This window comes from Triticum dicoccoides, chromosome 4B, assembly GCF_002162155.2.
Source record: "Triticum dicoccoides isolate Atlit2015 ecotype Zavitan chromosome 4B, WEW_v2.0, whole genome shotgun sequence".
Taxonomy (NCBI): Eukaryota; Viridiplantae; Streptophyta; class Magnoliopsida; order Poales; family Poaceae; genus Triticum; species Triticum dicoccoides.
The window spans coordinates 18,436,208-18,459,115 of NC_041387.1; positions in this window are offsets into that span (position 1 = coordinate 18,436,208).

Consider the following 22,908-nt stretch of genomic DNA (forward strand, 5'->3'; position numbering starts at 1 on the left):
TGACACCTTGCGACACCAAATCCTTCTAGCAGATCCACACACTAGTGAGGTGTTCTTTTTTTTAAAAGAAAACATCCACTTTATTCTCCATAGGCTCCTCAAACCAATCTCTAGTTACAGAAGTGAAAGTGCTAGTTATCGACTAGAGGGGGGGTGAATAGGCGATTTTTATGAAAGTCTTCAAAACATGGAAGTTTCGAAGACAAACAATAGAAAGGAACCTATTGAAATACAGCGGAAAGTAGACTACACTAAGCAAGCCATAGTCAAGTATGTAATGGAGTGAAATCACGAAGACTAATAGCAGCTAGGTAGTAAAGATCAGGATGGAGGATAGTATGAAGCCAAACAACAATAGTAGTCAAGCAATGAAGTCAAACAGGTACGTCAATCGGGCAATGACTTCACGAAGACAAACTGTAACTAATGAGAGGGAGAGGATAGAACCAGTCACTTGATGAGGACACAAGATTTGTTGGACCAGTTCCAGTTGCTGTGACAACTGTACGTCTGGTTAGGGAGGCTGAGATTCAACTCAGAAGACCACGTCTTCACCTTATTCCCCTTGAGCTAAGGACACCCAGTCCTCGCCCAATTACTCTGGTAAGTCTTCAAGGTAGACTTCCAAACCTTCATAGACTTCGTTCACCGGTGATCCACAATGACTCTTGGATGCTCAGAACGTGACGCCTAACCGGCTGGAGGATTCACAATCCTCAAGTGTAATAAGTCTTCAAGTCACGCAGATAGAAAGACTTCAGTGATGCCTCACACTCTTTGGCTCTGGGTGTTTGGGCTTTGTCCTCGCAAGGATTTCTCTCTCTCAAAAGCTTCGGAGGTGGGTTGCTCTCAAACAACAAAATCCGTGTACTAACTCTGAGCAGCCACCAATTTATGGTGTAGGGGGTGGGCTATTTATAGCCACTAGGCAACCCGACCTGATTTGTCCGAAATGACCCTGGGTCACTAAGGAACTGACACGTGTTCCAACGGTCAGATTTCAAACACACACGACAACTTTACTTGGGCTACAAGCAAAGCTGCCTCATCCAGCTCTGGATAAGATTTGCTCTCATTGTCTTCGCTCGAAGACATAGGATTTTTGTTGAGTATCACTTCAGTCACTCTGACTTTGTTCACTTGGACCCCACTTAACAGTACGGTGGTTCCTATGACTCAACAAAGAAGAAAAGGAAACAACGAAACGACCAAGTCTTCGCGCTCCATAGTCTTCACTCAATGTTTTCTCATGTCATAGTCTTCAATCTGAATATCTTCATATACCACCATTGTCGTCAATGTCTTCATACATTTTTAGGGGTAATCTCCGGTAGGTAAACTGAATCAATGAGGGACTACTACCTGTGTTATCCTGCAATTCTCACAAACACATTAGTCCCTCAACCAGGTTTGTCATCAATACTCCAGAACCAGCTAGGGGTGGCACTAGATGCACTTACAATCTCCCCCTTTTTGGTGATTGATGACAAACTGGTTGAAGTTTTCAACGGGGATAAAATATGTGAAATTGTAAAGGATAGGGTATTGTCTTCATAAGTAGCAAAAGGCTCCCCCTGAAGATGTGCATATGAGTAATTTGCTTTTGGAATGCAAATGCACATGGCAGGTTGTACTTGTGGAGATCCTCTTCAACTTATGACGACAATTCATCATGCATGATTTGATATAACGAAGATAGTGACATGCATAATGAAAAATTGACGTCTGCAAGATGACCTAAGTGCGGAAGTTATCATCGCACATGCGGAATTTATCATCGCATCACAGAATAGCAGAAAATGTAGCAGACGACCATCAAGTTTAAGTGTTACAACTCAAAGAACCAAATGTATCAAAAAGCGGGAGTTGTAAACACTAGGCAAAATATAAAGCAACCGCCCATATGGACCCGCTTGAAGACTATCAACTCATATGCTTCTCCCCCTTTTGTCAGTAAGGACCAAAAAGGTTTGAAGACATAGAGTCTCTACGCGTTCCCAGAAGGAGTAGGAGAAGCAGCAGGGTCGTCAGTGTTGTTTGGCGGAGCAGACGAACTTGATGCAGTTTCGATTCGCGCTGAAGGTGGTGAAGTAGCATCGTCTTCATCATCGATGACACGGGCATTCACTGTTGCAGCAGAAGAGGAGAACTCAGAGTCTTCAAGAGACGGAGTGCGCCGCAGCACAGTCCTTCTTGGAGGTGTTGTGTCAAACTTGAAATGTTCAGAGAAGCCATCGTCTTGAAGATCATCTTCAGAACACATAAACGTCAGCCCTTTCCATGTACGTCGACAAGTTTCATGGGCGACAAAGGCATTCTTGGTGGCAAGGTTGCGAATCCTGTTTACGTCCACCAAGAGGCTTTTCATTTGACACTTCAGCCAGTCATGATGCTTATCCTGTTTCTGATGAAGGGCAACAAGAAGCTCTCGGTCATTGAGAACACGAGATCGCTTCTTAGGGCGTTGTGCAATGGTGCTTTCGGTGGCTTCAGTGAGGGCACGGTGAGGTGCACGCGTAGTACCAGCCAGGGGATAAACACGAGTGACTGCTTGGACTCCTTCAATGTTTTGTGAGAAGCTTTGATTATCAGCATTTTGAAGACAAAGAGGCTCCTTGGCAGGCTCTCGATAGATGGCTTCAACTGACATATCAACCTCAGGCAGAAAAATCAGATGATTGCGAGCAGAGGGCTGATAGTTGACAGCTGAGTGTAGTTTGATCAGACGCATGATCCATGGAGCGTAAAACTTCAAACCAAAGAGATCAGAGCCTGATGCAGCAAGTTGGCGGATAAAGAAGTCTTGAGCATTGAAGCTTTTGCCGTGAAGAATATGGAAGACCAAAGTCTTCATTGCACCTTCAAGCTTTGCATGTGGAGAATGTCCTTTGATGGGCCAGAGAATTCGCCTTATAATGTGATAGATAGTACGTGGCAGATACTCAAGGTCTTCAACAAAGAACTCCTTAGGATATTCAGCATCTGGAGGCAAGGGCTTCATCATGCTAAGCATCTGGCTCATGTTGGGCTCAGGCTTGTGAAAAATGCTTTTCAAAGCAGCACTATGAAGCTGACAACCAGGTTCATAAAGATCACCTGGAGTGGGCAGGCCAGTGAGCTCAATGACATCAAAGGCTTTGGCTTCATGATGGACATTGCCTGTCATCCACTCAAGGATCCAAGTCTTCGGATCCCTGTTATAGCCACGAATATGAAGAGTGGCATAGAATTGGAGCAGCAATTCTTCATTCCAGTGCTCCTTGTAAGTGACGAACTGCAATAAGCCAGATTCTCTGAAGCAATCCAACACTTCTTCCAAACAGGGCAGATCAGTTATGGCTTCAGTGTCAAGACACATATGTGGGAAAATGCGACCTTGATTGTATAAAATGCATGAGTAATAACTGCGCTGCTGATAGCTCCAGAACCGATCAGATGATATTCTTGCCTTAGAGTAGGGGTTCTTGGCGCTATCAAAGAAGGTGTTGTGCACTTTGAAACCATTGACATTGAATGATCCTAGTGCAGATGCAGTACCTGGAAACCTAGGCAGTCTTGGCAGTGGCTTCTGAACCTGAGGCCTGTGCTCGACGTGATAGTCAAATTGAGGATCAGCAGCAGGCGGAGGAACCAGAAGAGGCCATTTGACATTGATAAGCTGCCCATAGTTGTATGCTTGCTCGATAGTATGCGGCCTTGGTGGCAGAATAGGAGCAGTGGCATTAGCAGAGGTGTCAGGCTGCACATCTGTTGCAGGTGCTTCATTGGCTTCATTGGTTTCTGGCACGGTGTTCAATGCAGGCTCCACATTTTCTTCAGTCATGACCTCGTCATTGGCTTCATTGGTGTTGGTGGTGGCAGCCTCAGGATTCTCAGTCTCCACTTGAGGAGTTGGAGGGATGGGTACAGACATGTTCACATCTGGAACAACTTCTTCAGTGATGGGGGGAGTAGCGACACGCTCTTCTGCTTGTTTTTCTTCTGCTGATGCAGTCGTATTGTATTCAGCAACATTAGCTTTAGACTTGGAGACATTCACAGTTGGAGTGGCTTCTGGGAACACCTGACGTGCAACAGATTGGTGGTGCACTTCTCCTTCTGGAACGCTCGGAAGAGTGACTTGGGGCCTTGGTCCTTTGCGAAGCCTGCGTAATGCTGGCGACGCCTGTGGAGATGGAGTTGGCTGGGCCTCAAAGTCATCGTCATCTTGCACTGGTGGGGTGACTTGTTGTTGGGGAGTACTCAGGGTGTCTTGTTGTTGTGGGTGATCAGCCCATGATGCATCCTGAGCAATTGGCGTCAGAGGACAACCAATGCTGATAAGCTCACTGTTCGTTAGAACAGGCGATGATACCGTTGGGTGCTCAATCTGAAGAAGAACTACATCATCTTCAACATTGTCATGGTGACCAATGTCTTCAGCTGCGGTGGGGTCAACAGCTGGAATATCTTCAACTTCAGGAACCTCTGTGGAAGCAGGCTCATGAACTATCATGCGTCGTTCTTGGTGAGAAGAGTCAGGACGAGCAACCGAGATTGGCTCGACAACAAGGGGCTCTGTGGGAGCAGCCCGATCTTTCTTGGTTTTGCGCTTCTTCTTGGAGGGTGCATCATCAGAGGCTTCAGGATTTTTCCTTTTTCTGGCTTCAGCCTCGGCAGCCCTCGTCTTCTTCAGTTCTGAAGCGGTTGACTTGACCTTTGGCTTCGAGCCGGACATGCTGCTTGGGAAGACAATGCGAGGCTCTTCCCGCCTTGAATGTTCAGATTGGTCAACCGATGGCTTCTTCTTCTTGGCAGCCATCCTGGGGTCGATGCCAGGACGCCCAAGAGCCTTGCGCTTTTCAGCTTCATTGTAGGCTTGCACACATTTGGCAGTTGAAAGCTTCATGCGCTCACGAGATCCTTGGGCTTCATCACGTTTCGTGCGAAAGGCTTCCCTGAGCTCATGTAGCATGATCTTGAAGTTCTGCACATCCTTCACACTGAGCTTGTCCATATGCTTCTTGAACTGAGCTTTTTCAAAATCTATCTTGTGCTTCAGCTCAACACTTTTCTGAGCAAGAGCTAACTCAGAAGCAATTGCGCCTTGGAAGGAGACGCTGAGGCCAATTGGAAGTTGTAGATCGTCAAAACCGAGTTCTGGATTTTCAAACCGGTCATCAATGAACTTGTTCAGAATCTCAACATCGAAGAGGGGAAGATCATTGAAGATTTCAGCCTGCTGCTTGCTCTTAATCAGCATCTCAAGAGCGTCATTGGTAAGATCGTCGTCACTTGACAGATCAATTGCTTCATTTTTGTTTCGTAAAATGGCAGCAGGAGTCAGAGCAAGACTAGAGGAGTGCATGGGCTTCTTCGTTTTCTTCGTCTCGGTCTTGGAGACACGAGAGAGATCTTCAGACTGCACACTTGGTGCAGGTGGTGCAGTGGCCAGAGGCTTCACAAGTGAAGCTTTTGGAGCAGCAGCTGATTTTGAAGCTTTAGCCTTCTTTTGCTTCTGTGGCTTTGGAGTAGGAGCAGGGGATTCATCAGTGTCGGCATCATCATCAGAATGATCCACTTTGGCACCTTGAACGGAAATGTGAGTGATGAGGCCATCAAGGTTGTAGAAGGGTCCGATGATATTGGGTTCAGCATCGCGTGTGCCGTCGGCCCGGGGAGCAGAAGGACCAGGGTTGAAGTCTAGCCCCAATGACTTCTTATTTTCCTTGGCCGATGCCTTTGCGTGCTGGAAGTTGCGCCTGAAGAGTTTATCGTCACGACACCAGAGCAGTGATGATTGGTCGGCATTGTCAGGCTGTGGTCCATGGACCATACATGGATAGAAACCCTGGGCAATAGCTTCAGCTCTGTTCTTGGGTGGAAGGCTTCGAAAGAGAATATCACCCCAAGGACTCTTGATGGCATTCTTCTCAGCATACTCCTGGGTCACGAACTTGTATTTAAACTATTGTTCGGCCCAATATCTTCGAATCCATTGGGTTCGTGTCTTGCGCTGATTGTAATCCTCTTCTAGATCTGTCTTGTACAGCTCTGAGAGGTCATCAGGCAAATCTCTTGATGTTCCCCCACGACGCTGTCTGCCACCCTTCCTTGCTGATTTCTCTGTAGCCATGAAGTTTAGACTAAAAGGCTTCAACACTGTCAAAGGCTTCAAAGGCTTCCGCTTGCTGGTCAGACAGGAACTGGCTTCGGGAGAGTTAATGTGATGCTGTAAGAATTTTGCAAACGAATGCAGACTATGAGAACCAAGGGATTCTCCCATGGACATGTACCTATGACAACATTAGAGATGCGAGGGAAGGGGAGAGGTCATATGCATTCTTAGAAGATTTTGAAGATAAATCAGTTTGAAGACATTGACCTCATGATGCGAAGACATTCACTTATGTGTTTGAATTTGGTTCCAGATTTGTACGAATCCAGGAATAGGTACAAGTGAGGAATCTAACTAGTTTAGATGCATAAGTGAAGATGCTTGGCACAGTATGAGATGTAGAACTAGACAGATCCAAGTTTGAAGTCACAGAAACCACTTTTGGTAAAAAGGATGAATCTATAGGATCAAAAAGATGGTAAAAAGAGGGTTTTATTTACCACACGAAGAACTGCTAGATGGGAAGAGTAGGAGACCGAGCAGTTCAATCCACCGTGCCCTAACTTGGCGACGGAGGACACCTATGGCGGCGGCGGAGAGGACGATGCCCGCGGCTGGCGTGAGGACGGCGTCGGTGAGGTCGCGGCAGCTAAGCGCTTCGTCGTCGGCGTCGTCGAAAGCTAGCGATGGCGCTAGGGTTTTGACGAGGTGGAGAGGTGGAAGAAGGTTTTCTTGACCGTAAGGGGACATGTATTTATAAGGAAGGATGCGGCACAGCGCAATTACGCAGGTGCCCCTAGCGATTCACATCTGAGGAACACGTGGCTAGCATGCAACATACTTGGAGTTGTCCCACGTTTCCACGCCCGCCTGAACTGTCGGATGGTCGTTCCGGCTTCTCCGGATTTTAGGCAATAAGGATAGAGCATTTAAAACAGACTCTGTATCTTCTGCTGACAAGGACGCAGAGAAGACATTTGACAGTTTCAACAGAATGCATATGATTTGGACAGGTAGAGTTTGAGATAGAAAGCATAGATAAATTAGGGTCCGATCACATTCACTTAGTTCAAAAGATTCAACAGAAAAGACATAGCTACAAGTGAATGCTGTAGAGGACAGAATACTTATATATATATATATATATATATATATATATATATATATATATATATATATATATCCAAATGCAACAAAGTCAACATTGTGAAGATAATCGAAGACAAACCAAATGTGAAGATATAGTAAAAGTAACGCCATGGAAAAGAACAAAAACTTCAGACAGAAAAATTTGGTGGTGGCGTTACCCACCATATAGGAAGTATTAGACCCAGACATGGCGCACAATTATCGTGGAGCTCCGAAGTCAAATTCCACGTTAATGTATTCACACTCAGAATGTAAGTCTTCATTGATTGAAGATATACTTTACTTCGTGTGTTGCACATCTAAGTCATCAACATGCATAAGTGTTAGGATGTATGCCTGATCACAGGACATTTGAGGATTCCAAGATATTTAGCTCACACCGTAACTTGCAAAGCCTTTTCTCATCCAAGGGCTTTGTGAAGATATCTGCCAGTTGCTCTTCAGTGTTGACGTGAATGATATCAATATCTTCCTTCATGACATGATCTCTGAGAAAGTGGTGACGAATTTCAATGTGCTTTGTCTTCGAGTGCTGAACTGGGTTGTTGGCAATCTTGATGGCGCTTTCGTTGTCACAGAAGAGTGGTACTTGTTTCAGATGGATGCCATAGTCCTTGAGAGTTTGCTTCATCCATAGAAGCTGAGCGCAGCAAGATCCAGCAGCAATGTATTCAGATTCAGCAGTGGAGATTGATACACAGTTCTGCTTCTTTGAAGACCAACAGACAAGTGATCGTCCCAGAAAATGACATGTGCCTGATGTAGACTTGCGATCCACCTTGTCACCAGCATAATCAACATCCAAGAATCCAACCAGATCAAATTCTGAGCCCTTTGGATACCATAATCCTAATGTTGGGGTGTAAGCCAAATATCGAAGAATTCGCTTCACACCTAAGTGACGCGATTCCTTTGGTGCCGCTTGGAATCGAGCACACATGCAAACACTAAGCATAATATCTGGCCTAGATGCACATAGATAAAGTAAAGAACCAATCATGGAGCGGTATACCTTTTGATCAAACTCTTTACCATTTTCGTCGGGACCCAGATGGTGTTTGGCTGGCATTGGCGTCGTGTAACCTTTGCAATCTTGCATTCCAAACTTCTTCAGGCAATCTTTGAGGTATTTTTCTTGAGATATGAAGATGCCATTCCTTTTCTGACGAATTTGAAGACCAAGGAAGAACTTTAGCTCACCCATCATGGACATCTGATATTGCTCTTGCATCATGTGTCCAAACTCATCACTATATTTCTGATTGGTGCAGCCGAAGATAATATCGTCCACATAGATTTGGCACACAAACAGTTCACCATCATATGTCTTCGTGAAGAGCGTGGGATCGAGGGATCCAGGTTTGAAGCCTTTGCTCTTCAGGAAGTCTTTGATCGTATCATACCAAGCGTGAGGAGCTTGTTTGAGGCCATACAGTGCTTTGTTTAGCTTGTACACCATATCAGGATGTTTTGGATCTTCAAAGCCAGGAGGTTGTGCGACGTATACTTCTTCTTCAATCTTGCCGTTGAGAAATGCACTCTTCACATCCATTGGATATAGCAAGATGTTGTGATGGTTAGCATAGGGTAGCAGTATGCGAATAGCTTCAAGCCTAGCCACAGGAGCAAATGTTTCATCGAAGTCAATCCCTTCAACTTGAGTATATCCTTGAGCGATGAGACGTGCTTTGTTTCTGACGACTTGACCATACTCATCTTGCTTGTTTGGATATATCCATTTTGTTCCTATTATGTTATGCTTGCGAGGGTCAGGACGCTTGACAAGTTCCCAAACATTGTTCAGCTTGAACTATTGGAGCTCTTCTTGCATAGCTTGAATCCATTCAGGTTCCATAAAGGCTTCACCAACTTTCTTGGGTTCTGATATTGACACAAAGGCAAAGTGCCCATAGAAATTTGCTAACTATGTTGCTCTTGAACGAGTGAGTGGACCAGTTGCATTTATGCTATCAATTATCTTCTCAATCTGTACTTCGTTTGCAATACGAGGATGAACTGGACGAAGATTTTGCTCTTGCTGATCATTATCAACATTGGAAGGATTGTCTTCAGGCTGAGCATTGTCTTCAGGTTGATTAGGTGCAGAAATGATAAGTTCCTCTTCAGGCTGTGCTTCAGAAGGCATGATTTCACCAGTTCCCATTAGCTTGATAGATTCACTGGGTGGAGCTTCATCTAGCATATTTGGCAAGAGCTCTCTTTGTGAGACATTGGTTTCATCGAACCGTACGTCCACAGTTTCGACGACTTTATAGAGATAGAGGTTGAAGACTCTATAAGAGTGCGAGTCTTTTCCGTAACCGAGCATGACACCTTCGTGAGCTTTAGGTGCAAAATTTGATTTGTGATGTGGATCCTTGATCCAGCACCTAGCTCCAAATTCTCTGAAGTAACTGACATTTGGCTTCTTGCCAGTGAGGAGTTCATAGGATGTTTTCTTCAGAAGCTTATGAAGATAAACACGGTTGATGACATGACATTCTGTATCAATAGCTTCAGGCCAGAACTTTCTAGGTGTCTTGTACTCATCGAGCATTGTTCGAGCCATCTCAATGAGGGTTCTGTTATTGCGCTCCACTATGCCATTCTGCTGAGTTGTGTACGGAGCTGAGAACTCATGAGTGATTCCCATTGTATCCAGATAAAGATCAAGTCCGATGTTCTTGAACTCAGTGCCGTTGTCACTTCTGATATGCTTGATCTTGACGCCATAATTCTTCATGGCATGGTTGGCGAAGCGTCTGAAGACATCTTGCACTTTAGTCTTGTAGAGAATTATGTGCACCCACGTATATCTTGAGTAATCATCAACAATGACGAAGCCATAGAGACAAGCAGTTGTTGTGAGGGTAGAGTAGTGAGTAGGGCCAAATAAGTCCATGTGTAGCAGCTCGAAGGGTTGAGATGTCATCATGATTGTCTTTGAGGGATGTTTTGCCCTAGTCATCTTTCCAGCTTTGCAGGCTCCGCACAAACGATCCTTCTTGAACTTGACGCCCTCGATGCCTATGACATGCTTCTTCTTGGCGAGAGTGTGTAAGTTCCTCATGCCAGCCTGCCCCAGCCTCCGATGCCAGAGCCAGCACTCTGAAGCTTTTGCAAGAAGACATACGGCAAGCTGTGGACCTGCTGAGAAATCTACCATGTATAGATCATCTTTCGGTACCCTTCAAAGACTAGAGACTTGTCAGATTCCATTAGTACAAGGCAACGATATTTTCTGAATATCACAATCATGTTCAAGTCACAAAGCATTGAGACGGACATTAAGTTGAAACCAAGGGATTCAACAAGCATCACTTTATCCATGTGTTGATCCTTTGAGATTGCAACTCTACCTAGACCCAATACCTTGCTTTTACCAGTGTCAGCAAATGTGATGTGACTCTTGTCAGATGGACGTAAAGTTGAGTCCATGAGAAGGCTTCGATCACCAGTCATATGATTAGTGCATCCGCTGTCCATAATCCATTCTGAAGCATGAGGTGTCATACCCTACAATACAGTTAGGGGGATAGGCTTCACCAAGAGTATTGTGAAGCATAAACATTTGACAGGCAAGAGGATTATTGAAGCTCAGATCAAGATTGGGACTGATAGGACGTATGGCAAATGATTCAGGAACAAAATACATAGTAAGACCATTTGGGCATTTGATCTTGTGCCTACAAGATGTTTTAGGTCCCCAGCAATAGCATTAGACGCCTTTGATTTTTGGCTGGAGACCTTTTCCTGCAAAAGAAAGTTAATTCTTCTTAACCACCCACATCTTCAGGGGTGGCTTAGAAGCAATGAGTCTAAGTGCAACATCTGAGAACTTCGGCTTTGGAGCCCTAGCAAATAGCCTTGCAGGAGATACTCATATGAATAAGCAGAAAAGTTCTTAGTTCTATGAACATTGCGGTTTGAAGACACACGCTCATATTCATAAGTCTGAGTATGGTTTCCCTGCAAAACATTGGCGTTAGGGTGACTCAGGTGAGTCCTGTGTCTGTATGAAGCCTTTGGACCATATGAAGCCTTAGGTCTGGGGTTTGTCTTCTTCCCAGGTGGTGTCATGATGACATTCACTGGAAGGTTCTCAAGACAGCTTTTGGGAACCCAGATCTTCTTCATAGGTGGCCCATTCCTGCAGTTAGTACCAATATACCTGGCAAACACTTCACCATTTTGATTCTTAAACAGTTTATAGTTTGCATCAAAGGATTCATCAATGATAATAGGGTTAGCACAGGTAAAGCCAGATAAGGTGGATGGGTCCACTGAAGGTCCCTTTGCAGCAACCCATGTGGTTTTGGGGTACTGCTCAGGCTTCCAGTAGGAACCATCAACATTCATTTTCCTCTCAAACCGAACACCCTCTTTCCTAGGGTTTCGGTTCAGAATATGCTTTTTGAGGACATCGCACAGTGTCTGATGCCCTTTCAGACATTTGTACATCCCTGTTTCAAGCAATGTCTTCAACCTAGCATTTTCATCAGCAATAGTACTGGTATCCTCAGCAGAGGGGTTAGTTACCACATCAGTAGTTGAAGACAATGCAACAGTAGCAGTAGTAGAACATTCAGCAATAGAGGTAGCGTTGTCACGCTCAAGGCATTTTAGACATGGTGGTTCAAATCCATCCTGAGCGGGACTAATCTGTTGAGCGCGAAGTGACTCATTCTCTTTTTGAAGATCTTCATGAGCCGCTCTCAATTTCTCAAGCTCTTGCTTCCTTTGAAGATAATCATAGGAGAGCTTTTCATGAGTGGTTGAGAGCGTTTCATGACAACTTTCAAGTTCTTGGTACTTAGCATGAAGATTTTTAATGTCTTCCACTAAGGACTGTGAACGGGTCATTTCCACGTCCAACAGGTCATCGCTTTTGTCTAACAGTTTTTGAGTATGTTTCATAGCTTTTTGTTGTTCAGTTGCAATTTTAGCAAGTGTTTTGTAGCTGGGTTTGGATTCACAATCAGAGTCATCTTCACTTGATGTTTGAAAGTAAGCATCGCGTGATTTTACCTTGGCACCACGTGCCATGAAGCAGTAGGTGGGAGCAGAGTCGTCCTTATCATTAGCTTCAGCGTTGGTGTGGAAGTCATTGTCTTCAGTGTTGAAGATGGACTTGGCAACCTAGGCTGTGGCTAGAGCCAGACTTGCAACAACAGGGTCGGAGTCCTCCTCAGACTCCACCTCCGCCTCCTCAGAAGCAGACTCCTCCTCTGAATCCATCTCCTTGCCAACAAAAGCACGAGCCTTGCCAGATGAGCTCTTCTTATGAGATGAAGACTTGGATGAGGACTTGGAAGAAGACTTTGAAGATTTCTTCTTCTTCTTGTCATCAGAATCATATTCCTTGCTCTTCTTCTTCTTCTTCTCATTGTCCCACTGTGGACACTCAGAGATATAGTGTCCAGGTTTCTTGCACTTGTGACATGTTCTCTTCTTGTAGTCATGAGTGGAAGCTTCATCATTTCTTGAGCTGGATCGTGAAGACTTTTTGAAGCCCTTCTTCTTAGTGAACTTCTGGAACTTCTTCACAAGCATAGCAAGTTCCTTTAAAATGTCTTCAGGATCATCAGAACTGCAGTCAGATTCTTCTTCAGATGAGGAAACAACTTTTGCCTTCAAAGTGCGAGTTCGGCCATAGTTGGGACCATAGATATCTCTTTTCTCAGATAGATGGAACTCATGTGTGTTGAGCCTCTCAAGTATATTAGATGGATCGAGTGTCTTGAAGTCAGGGCGTTCTTGTATCATGAGGGCAAGGGTGTCAAAGGAGCTGTCAAGTGATCTCAGTAGTTGTTGGGGAACGTAGCAGAAATTCAAAATTTTCTACGCATCACCAAGATCAATCTATGGAGTAATCTAGCAACGAGGGGAAGGAGAGTGCATCTACATACCATTGTAGATCGCTAAGCGGAAGCATTGCAAGAACGCGGATGAAGGAGTCGTACTCATAGCGATTCAGATCACGGTTGATTCCGATCTAATCGCTGAACAACGGCGCCTCCGCGTTCAACACACGTGCAGCCCGGTGACGTCTCCCGCGCCTTGATCCAGCAAGGAGAGAGGGAGAGGTTGGGGAAGACTCCATCCAGCAGCAGCACGACGGCGTGGTGGTGGTGGAGGAGCGTGGCACTCTAGCAGGGCTTCGCCAAGCACCGCAAGAGACGAGGAGGGAGAGGGGTAGGGCTGCGCCAAGAGGGAGATGTTCTTGTGTGTATGGCAGCCCCAAACCCCCCACTATATATAGGGGAAAGGGAGGGGCTGCGCCCCCACCTAGGTTTCCACCCCTAGGGGTGGCGGCCATCCCTAGATCCCATCTAGGGGGCGGCCATGGGGGGAGAGAGGGGGGGCGCACCACTAGGTGGGCCTTAGGCCCATCTGAGCCTAGGGTTTCCCCCCTTTCCCTTCTCTCTTCGCCTTGGGCCCTGGTGGGGGGGCACACCAGCCCACCTGGGGCTGGTCCCCTCTCACACTTGGCCGACGCAGCCCTCTGGGGTAGGTAGCCCCACCCGGTGGACCCCCGGGACCCTCCCGGTGGTCCCGGTACGTTACCGATAGCACCCGAAACTCCGGTGACCAAAACAGGACTTCCCATATATAAATCTTTACCTTCGGACCATTTCGGAACTCCTCATGACGTCCGGGATCTCATCCGGGACTCCGAACAACATTCGGTAACCACGTACATCTATTCCCTATAACCCTAGCGTCGTCGAACCTTAAGTGTGTAGACCCTACGGGTTCGGGAACCATGCAGACATGACCGAGACAACTCTCCGGCCAATAACCAACAGTGGGATCTGGATACCCATGTTGGCTCCCACATGTTCCACGATGATCTCATCGGATGAACCACGATGTCAAGGATTCAATCAATCCCGTATACAATTCCCTTTGTCTACCGGTATAGTACTTGCCCGAGATTCGATCGTCGGTATACCGATACCTTGTTCAATCTCGTTACCGACAAGTCTCTTTACTCGTTCCGTAACACATCATCCCGTGATCAACTCCTTCGTCACATTGTGCACATTATGATGATGTCCTACCGAGTGGGCCCAGAGATACCTCTCCGTCACACGGAGTGACAAATCCCAGTCTCGATTCGTGCCAACCCAACAGACACTTTCAGAGATACCCGTAGTGCACCTTTATAGCCACCCAGTTACGTTGTGATGTTTGGCACACCCAAAGTATTCCTACGGCATCCGGGAGTTGCACAATCTCATGGTCTAAGGAAATGATACTTGACATTAGAAAAGCTTTAGCATACGAACTACACGATCTTGTGCTAGGCTTAGGATTAGGTTTTGTCCATCACATCATTCTCCTAATGATGTGATCCCGTTATCAATGACATCCAATGTCCATGGTCAGGAAACCATAACCATCAATTGATCAACGAGCTAGTCAACTAGAGGCTTACTAGGGACATGGTGTCGTTTATGTATCCACACATGTATCTGAGTTTCCTATTAATACAATTCTAGCATGGATAATAAACGATTATCATGAACAAGGAAATATAATAATAACTAATTTATTATTGCCTCTAGAGCATATTTCCAACAGTGGTGTCTTGACCATTTCATGCTTGGTAATCTCAGTGGCGCCGAGAGCACGAAGCTCATTTGTGATGTCGGTGAGGCGATCAAACGTGAGCTGGACATTTTCATTGTCGTTTCTCTTGAAGCGGTTGAAGAGGTTGCGAAGAACACTGACCCTTTGATCTCTCTGGGTTGAGACGCCTTCGTTGACCTTGGACAGCCAGTCCCAGACTAGATTCGACGTTTCCAGAGCACCCACACGGCCATACTGTCCTTTGGTCAGATGACCACAGATGATGTTCTTGGCAGTAGAATCCAGTTGAATGAACTTCTTGACATCAGCAGGAGTGACACCTTCACTAGTCTTGGGAACGCCATTCTTGACGACATACCAGAGGTCGACATCAATGGCTTCAAGATGCATACGCATCTTATTCTTCCAGTAGGGATATTCAGTTCCATCGAAGACGGGGCAAGCAGCGGAGACTTTGATTATCCCTGCAGTCGACATAGCTAAAACTCCAGGTGGTTAAACCGAATCACACAGAACAAGGGAGTACCTTGCTCTGATACCAATTGAAAGTGCTAGTTATCGACTAGAGGGGGGGGGTGAATAGGTGATTTTTATGAAAGTCTTCAAAACATGGAAGTTTTGAAGACAAACAATAGAAATGAACCTATTGAAATGCAGCGGAAGGTAGACTACACTAAGCAAGCCATAGTCAAGATGTAATGAAGTGAAATCACGAAGACTAATAGCAGCTAGGTAGTAAAGATCAGGATGGAATATAGTATGAAGCCAAACAACAATAGTAGTCAAGCAATGAAGTCAATAGGTACGGCAATCGGGCAATGACTTCACAAAGACAAACTGTAAGTAATGAGAGGGAGAGGATAGAACCAGTCACTTGATGAGGACACATGATTTGTTGGACCAGTTCCAGTTGCTGTGACAACTGTACGTCTGGTTAGGGAGGCTGAGATTCAACTCAGAAGACCACGTATTCACCTTATTCCCCTTGAGCTAAGGACACCCAGTCCTCGCCCAATTACTCTGATAAGTCTTCAAGGTAGACTTCCAAACCTTCACAGACTTCGTTCACCGGTGATCCACAATGACTCTTGGATGCTCAGAACGCGACGCCTAACCGGCTGGAGGATTCACAGTCCTCAAGTGTAATAAGTCTTCAAGTCACGCAAACAGAAAGACTTCAGTGATGCCTCACACTCTTTGGCTCTGGGTGTTTGGGCTTTGTCCTCGCAAGGATTTCTCTCTCTCAAAAGCTTCGGAGGTGGGTTGCTCTCAAACGACAAAAGCCGTGTACTAACTCTGAGCAGCCACCAATTTATGGTGTAGGGGGTGGGCTATTTATAGCCACTAGGCAACCCAACCTGATTTGTCCGAAATGACCGTGTGTCACTAAGGAACTGACACATGTTCCAATGGTCAGATTTCAAACACACACGACAACTTTACTTGGGCTACAAGCAAAGCTGACTCATCCAGCTCTGGATAAGATTTGCTCTCATTGTCTTCGCCCGAAGACATAGGATTTTGGTTGAGCATCACTTCAGTCACTCTGACTTTGTTCACTTGGACCCCACTTAACAGTACAGTGGTTCCTATGACTCGACAAAGAAGAAAAGGAAACAGCAAAACGACTAAGTCTTCGCGCTCCATAGTCTTCAATCTGAATATCTTCATATACCACCACTGTCGTCAATGTCTTCATACATTTTTAGGGGCCATCTCCGGTAGGTAAACCGAATCAATGAGGGACTACTACCTGTGTTATCCTGCAATTCTCACAAACACATTAGTCCCTCAACCAGGTTTGTCGTCAATACTCCAAAACCAGCTAGGGGTGGCACTAGATGCACTTACAAGAAGCTTTCGCTAGCCTAGCAAGTTCATGAGCAACCTTATTAGCTACCCTATTACAATGTACAAATCTAGTCAACGGAAAATCGCATGCCATGAAGTAGCATTCCTAGAATACTGCCGCTGCAACCCCCACCGATTGTCCTCCATTCTTCATTGTGTCAATGACTTCCATATTTTCAGAGTTAATAATAAGACGATTGCATCCCACCTTTTGTGCAAGAATTAAACCAAACCTAAGAGCCATCGCTTCTGCTGTTAGTACATCAGCACACCAATCGATCTTCCAATTTCCGCCAGCAATGAAGTTTCCTTTGTCATCTCTGAGCATCGCACCTGCCGTGCCCCTGAGCAGATCGTGGTCAAAAGAAGCATCAACATTTAGTTTAACAAAACCCATAGGAGGTCGGCTCCATCCTTCTTTTCTACTAGTCACACTAGGGGAGTGGGCATTCACATAGTTTGCAGTTATAGCACGAATCCCCATCAAAATCTGATTCACATCTTGAGATTTCCCTTCATGAACCAACATGCATCTCTCCCACGATAATACCAGGCGGTTATCGCGATTAATTCACTTGTATTTTAGCAACCTAATATAGATAGTTCTTAGTGCGGCATAAGAAGTAAAAATTCAAGAACCGCCTCACCGGCATGATCAGTAACACAAGATTTCTTAATTACCTCGTACATCCCCAGCTTTCCCCAAACCTCTTTTTCCTTCTGACACAGAAACAAGATGTGCTTTGTATCTTCTTGCCCATTCGAGCAAGATGGACAAAGGGGCGAAACTTTCATATGTCTATTGGAAGTGTTCTTTGTTGAGAGATATATAGCAGGCCTTCGTCCTGAAATTCGTACTGCTGCTATATTGCATCAACTAGAGGATGTCGATACTGCTAGTTGTTTGGCCTTGTTGCACGAAGTGGAGCTCGACAACGACAAGGCATGCAATAGCTCTAAGTTTAGCCAGCGATCGTTTGTCAAGCAATCAAATAATGGGGACAGAAACAAGCGCCAATCGGCACCAGAGGAACCGCGGAAGGTGGCCGAAAAGTTGGAGGCACCACGGGCTTACAGCAAGGCCAAGAACTTGTGTTTCAAGTGTGGTGAACCATGGGCAAGAGGTCATAAATGCCCCGACAAAGTGCCTCTTCACATTGGGGAGGAATAACTGGAAATCTTGCAGCTGGATGATCCTCCTGATCCGCAACACATGTCGGATTCTAGTTCAGAGGAAGATGTGATGTTGCTTACCAATTCAAGATCCACTACATCACCAGTCAAAAGAAGAACCATGCACCTGCATGGCATGATTGGCAAGCGCAACATCCTCATTCTGATTGATTCTGGAGCCAACTATTCTTTTGTGGATGCTAAACTGACAAAGGAGCTTCAGCTTCCCACTTAGCCCATGCCAGCGGCCTCCTACGTCGTCGCGGGTGGGGAAACCTTGGCGAGCTCCACTATTGTGCCCCAGTTGCCGTGGTGGACTCAAGGGCACACCTTCTGCCAGGATATGAAAGTTCTTTCTCTCGACTAGTATGATCTCATTGTGGGCGTTGATTGGCTCAAGAATCACAGTCCTATGTGGGTACATTGGCACAAGAAGTGGATGAGGTTCACACATGAAGGCCGACGAATTACGCTAAAAGGGATTCGGTCAACACCAACCAAGTGCAAGCCAGTCTCCGTGGGAAAATTGAAAGGGTTGTTACGTCGTGGGGCAGTCCAGCAGCAGTGCAGGTCAGGCAAGTTCACCAAGAACAAGAGTTGTTAGCCGTGCACATACATGAGAAGGAGGAAAACATCCCCGCAGAGGTGCAGTCCCTGTTGTAGGAGTTCGATGATCGTTTCAGCGTACCTTCCAAGCTACCCCCTTATCGTATGGATGACCATACCATACCTCTTATTCCAGGAGCACAACCAGTCATTGCTAGACCGTATCGGTACACACCTAGCAGAAAGATGAGATTGAGCGAGAAATTAAAGAGATGCTCCGTGCGGCTACAATTCGCCCGAGTTCTAGCCCATTTGCTGCTCCAGTTTTACTTGTTCGCAAGAAAGACGAAACATGGCGTTTCTGTGTTGACTATCGACAGCTAAATGCTATCACGATCAAGAACAAGCAACCATGCCAGTGGTAGATGAGCTGCTCGACGAGATTGCAGGAGCGAAGTGGTTCACCAAGTTGGATCTGCTCTTCGGGTACCACAAGATCACAGTTGCGGATGAAGATGTGTTTAAAACAGCCTTTCGCACGCATCAAGGCCTATACGAGTTCCTAGTTATGCCCTTCAGCCTGTCTCGCGCACCAGGCACCTTCCAAGGAGTGATACACAAGGTTCTAGGCCCTCTGCTCCGACATGGGGTGTTGGCGTTCATGGATGACATCTTGGTGCATACTTCCACCTTGGACGAACACATTCGTCGGCTACGTGAAGTGTTCCGGCTCCTCCGTGACAACGAACTGGTCATCAAACGATCCAAATGTGCATTCGCTCAACCCAAAATAGAGTACCTCGGACACGTCATCAGCGTTGATGGAGTGGCCACCGATCCAGCAAAGATTGAAGCGGTGCAAACCTGGCCTACACCCACATCGGTCCGTGCTGTTCGTGGATTTCTGGGGCTTACAGGGTACTACCAGAAGTTCATTCAGCACTACGGGGTGATTAGCCGACCCCTGACAGACTTGTTGAAGAAAGGCACGGTTTTCCAATGGACACCTCATGCAGAAACAACCTTCCAGCTGCTCAAGAAGGCGATGATGGCAGCACCAGTGTTGGTTGTGCCCGATTTCCAATAGCCCTTTGTCTTGGAGACAAATGCGTGCAAGGACGGCATCGGCGCAGTACTCATGCAACATGGACGAATGGCATGCCACAATCCAGAGTCTACTCGGTTTCGCTGAAGCTGGGGGCTCGCGGCGAGCTAGCCCGCCGCAGCCTCCCCAAGCGACAGCAACAGCTCATGCTGCCGACCGTACGAAAGGGGCCATCCCCAAGGTGCAGTCCCCGCCACGACAGCCAGAGCGAGCACCATCGAATCAAGACCCTAACGACGTCTCGATGGCTTCTTCTGACCCTTGAGCATGTCCAGGCCAACGTCGAGCCCCGGAGGATAGGCGGAAAGGAGACGCGCGCGTCGTCGAGCAACGCTGCGACGACCTTCACCGGACCGACGGGTACGACGGCCTCAACGTCGACGAGCTCGTGCTCAGTGTTGGCGGGTGCCTACCTTTCGAGGCTGGCAGCCCTGCCTTTACACGAGAGATGCGGCAAGTCCGTTGGCCGTCTGTTCGCACGTTCAAGCCAGAGATACCTGAGAAGTACGACATGAGGCTGAACCTAGCAGAGTTCCTGAGTATCTACACCATCGTTGTTCAGGCTGCCGGGGGAAGAGATGAGAAGGTGTTTGCCAACTACTTCCCTTTGGCTGTCAAGTCCAATGTGAGGTCTTGGCTGATGCACCTACTGGAGAACTCCATCTCGTCGTGGGCCGACCTCTGCCATGAGTTCATTGGCGCCTTCACTGGCGGCCATCAGGAACTCGGCAGGCCCAACGATTTGCAGCTTCTCCAGCAGAAGGAAGGAGAAACTCTCCATAAGTATTTACAGAGATTCAGCAGAGCTCATAGAAATATCCTAAATATCCATCCGGCAGCCGTAATAGCTGCCTTCTAGTCCAATGTGCGCAACCGCTGCATCCGTTCCAAGATGAACGTGCGGTTGCCGAAGACTGTGAATGAGCTTTACACATTAGTGGATAAGTGTGGTTGGATGGAGGAGGGAAGGAGATTGCCCGGAGAGGAAGATTGCATCAATGTTGATTTAGAGGATGAGGATGAATCAACTAGTCAGAAGAAGAGATAGAAGCGGAGAGATAAGGCAGTGATGACTGTTGAAGGATCTGGTACGCCTAGTACCGGCAAGAAGGCCAAAGCAGATGTCCCCGGCAAGGAAGTTGCCGTGTGCACTGACTGCAGGGAAGCCGCTGCTGCCGAGAAAGCTGGGAAAGGTGATGGGTCGTATTGCAAGATTCATCGGACCAAGGGCCACGACCTTCAAGAGTGTTATCAGGCTGAGCAGCTTGTCAAGTAGCAGAAAGCAGAGTATGAGAAGCATGACAAGGAAAAATGTCAGAATGTTGCTGGCGGGAAGGGCCGAGGTGGTGAAGCAAACCGCCCCGACAAGCTCTTTCGGAAACATGGAAAGCCCGCCAGAGGTCGACAGAAGGAAGCCTGTAATGATGAGAGTGATGGAGGGGATTAAGAGGAAACCAGTGAGCAAGAGTTTCAGAAGGCCACAGACGCCCTATGTATTGACGAGGTGCATCTTTGCACGCTTCTCACCGCCAGCTCAAGCGGTGGGCGCGAGAAGTCAATGTCGTGGAACCAGCACCAGAGGCCCGGAAGCCGCTCAAGTGGCCCCGTACGCCCATCATCTTCGACGAGGAGAACCATCCTAGCCGCACCACTATGGTAGGATGCTTCCGTTGTTGGTCTCTCCAACAATCTGCAACCTCAAGGTCATAGAGATGCTGGTGGACGGCGGGGCCGGGTTGACTCTGATTTCCCCGGCAGTCATCGGCAAGCTTCAAATAGGAGAAGAGTTAGAGGTTACCGACACGTTTCAAGGAGTTAATCCCGGCAGGAGCCGTCCTAAGGGAAAGATCACGCTGCCGGTAACGTTTGGGGGAGAACTGAACTACCGGACTGAGAGGATTGTGTTTGATGTGGTTGATCTCCCTCTGCCGTACAATGGGATTCTGGGACGCCCGACCCTGGCTAAGTTCATGGCAGCATCTCACTATGCCTACAACACCTTGAAGATGCCTGGGCCACCGGGAGTCATCACCATCCCATCAGATGAGAAGTATGCCATTATTTGTGTGGACAAGATGTACCGGGATGCGGTCGCGGCAGAGGCCGCGATAGCGGCATCTCCCGCCAAGGAAAGCAAAGAAAAGAAGAGAGGCTGTAAGACCTCCGGCAAGGAGTCCAGGAAGCGTGCCCCCACCGAGTGCACGACACCCGTTGACAACATGCCGGAGTGCTCCAACAGCAAAAGATCCAAGGTTGTTGTACCTCAAGTGAAGAAGGTCCCGGCATGGCTGGCTGGCGTTGATGGTACCTTTACTATCAGCGCCACCCTTGATGACAAATAGGAAAGCACGCTCATTGTCTTCCTGCGGGCGAATATCGATGTGTTTACCTGGCAGCCATCTGATATCCCCGGTGTTCCCAGGGAGGTAATTGAGCACCACCTTGCTGTCTGCCCACATGCCCGACCTGTCAAGCAGAAAGTATGGAAGCAGGCCTTGGAGAGGCATCAGTTCATTGCGGAAGAGATCAAGAAACTTGAGGCAACTGGTTTGGTCATAGGAGTATTGCACCCCCACGTGGTTGGCAAATCCACTGGTAGTCCGGAAGGCTAACGAGAAATGGAGACTTTGCATAGATTTCACAGATCTCAACAAGGCTTGCCCGAAAGACCCATTTCCTTTGCCGCGCATTGATCAGATTGTGAATTCCACTCCAGGTTGTGATTTTCTCTCATTTTTGGACGCATACTCTGGGTATCAACAAATCTTCATGTCCAAGGAAGATGAAGAGAAGACATCGTTCATCACCCCACGTGGTACGTACTGCTTTGTCCGCATGCCTTTGGATTAAAGAGTGTCGGGTCCACTTTTGCAAGGGCAATCCAGATTGGTTTTGAGCCACAGTTGCACAGAAACATAGAAGCCTATATGGATGATATTGTGGTAAAAACCAAGGATAAGGCCACCCTTATTCAGGATTTGGAAGAGACATTTGATAATCTGCGCAAGATCAATCTAAAGGTCAACCCAGAGAAGTGTGTATTTGGTGTTCCCTCCGGCAAGCTGCTTGGGTTCTTTGTGTCCCATCGCGGGATCGAAGCCAACCCCGACAAGATCAAAGCCATTGAGCAGATCCGAGCGCTAAGGACATTTAAGGATGTGAGGCGCCTGACAGGATGTGTAGGGAAGGGCGGCGGCGGCGCGGGACGAGACGACGAGGCTGGGGCAGAGCGTGGGTGGGCGGCGGCGGGGAGGGTCGAGGGAAGGGCAGCTGCAGGCCAGAGCGCGGGTGGGGCGGCGGCGACAGCCGGAGCACGGGAAGGGAAAGGCGGCGGCGGGCGGAGCACTGGATCGGGCGGCGGCACGGGTCGAGGGTGGGGCGGAGGGGTGGC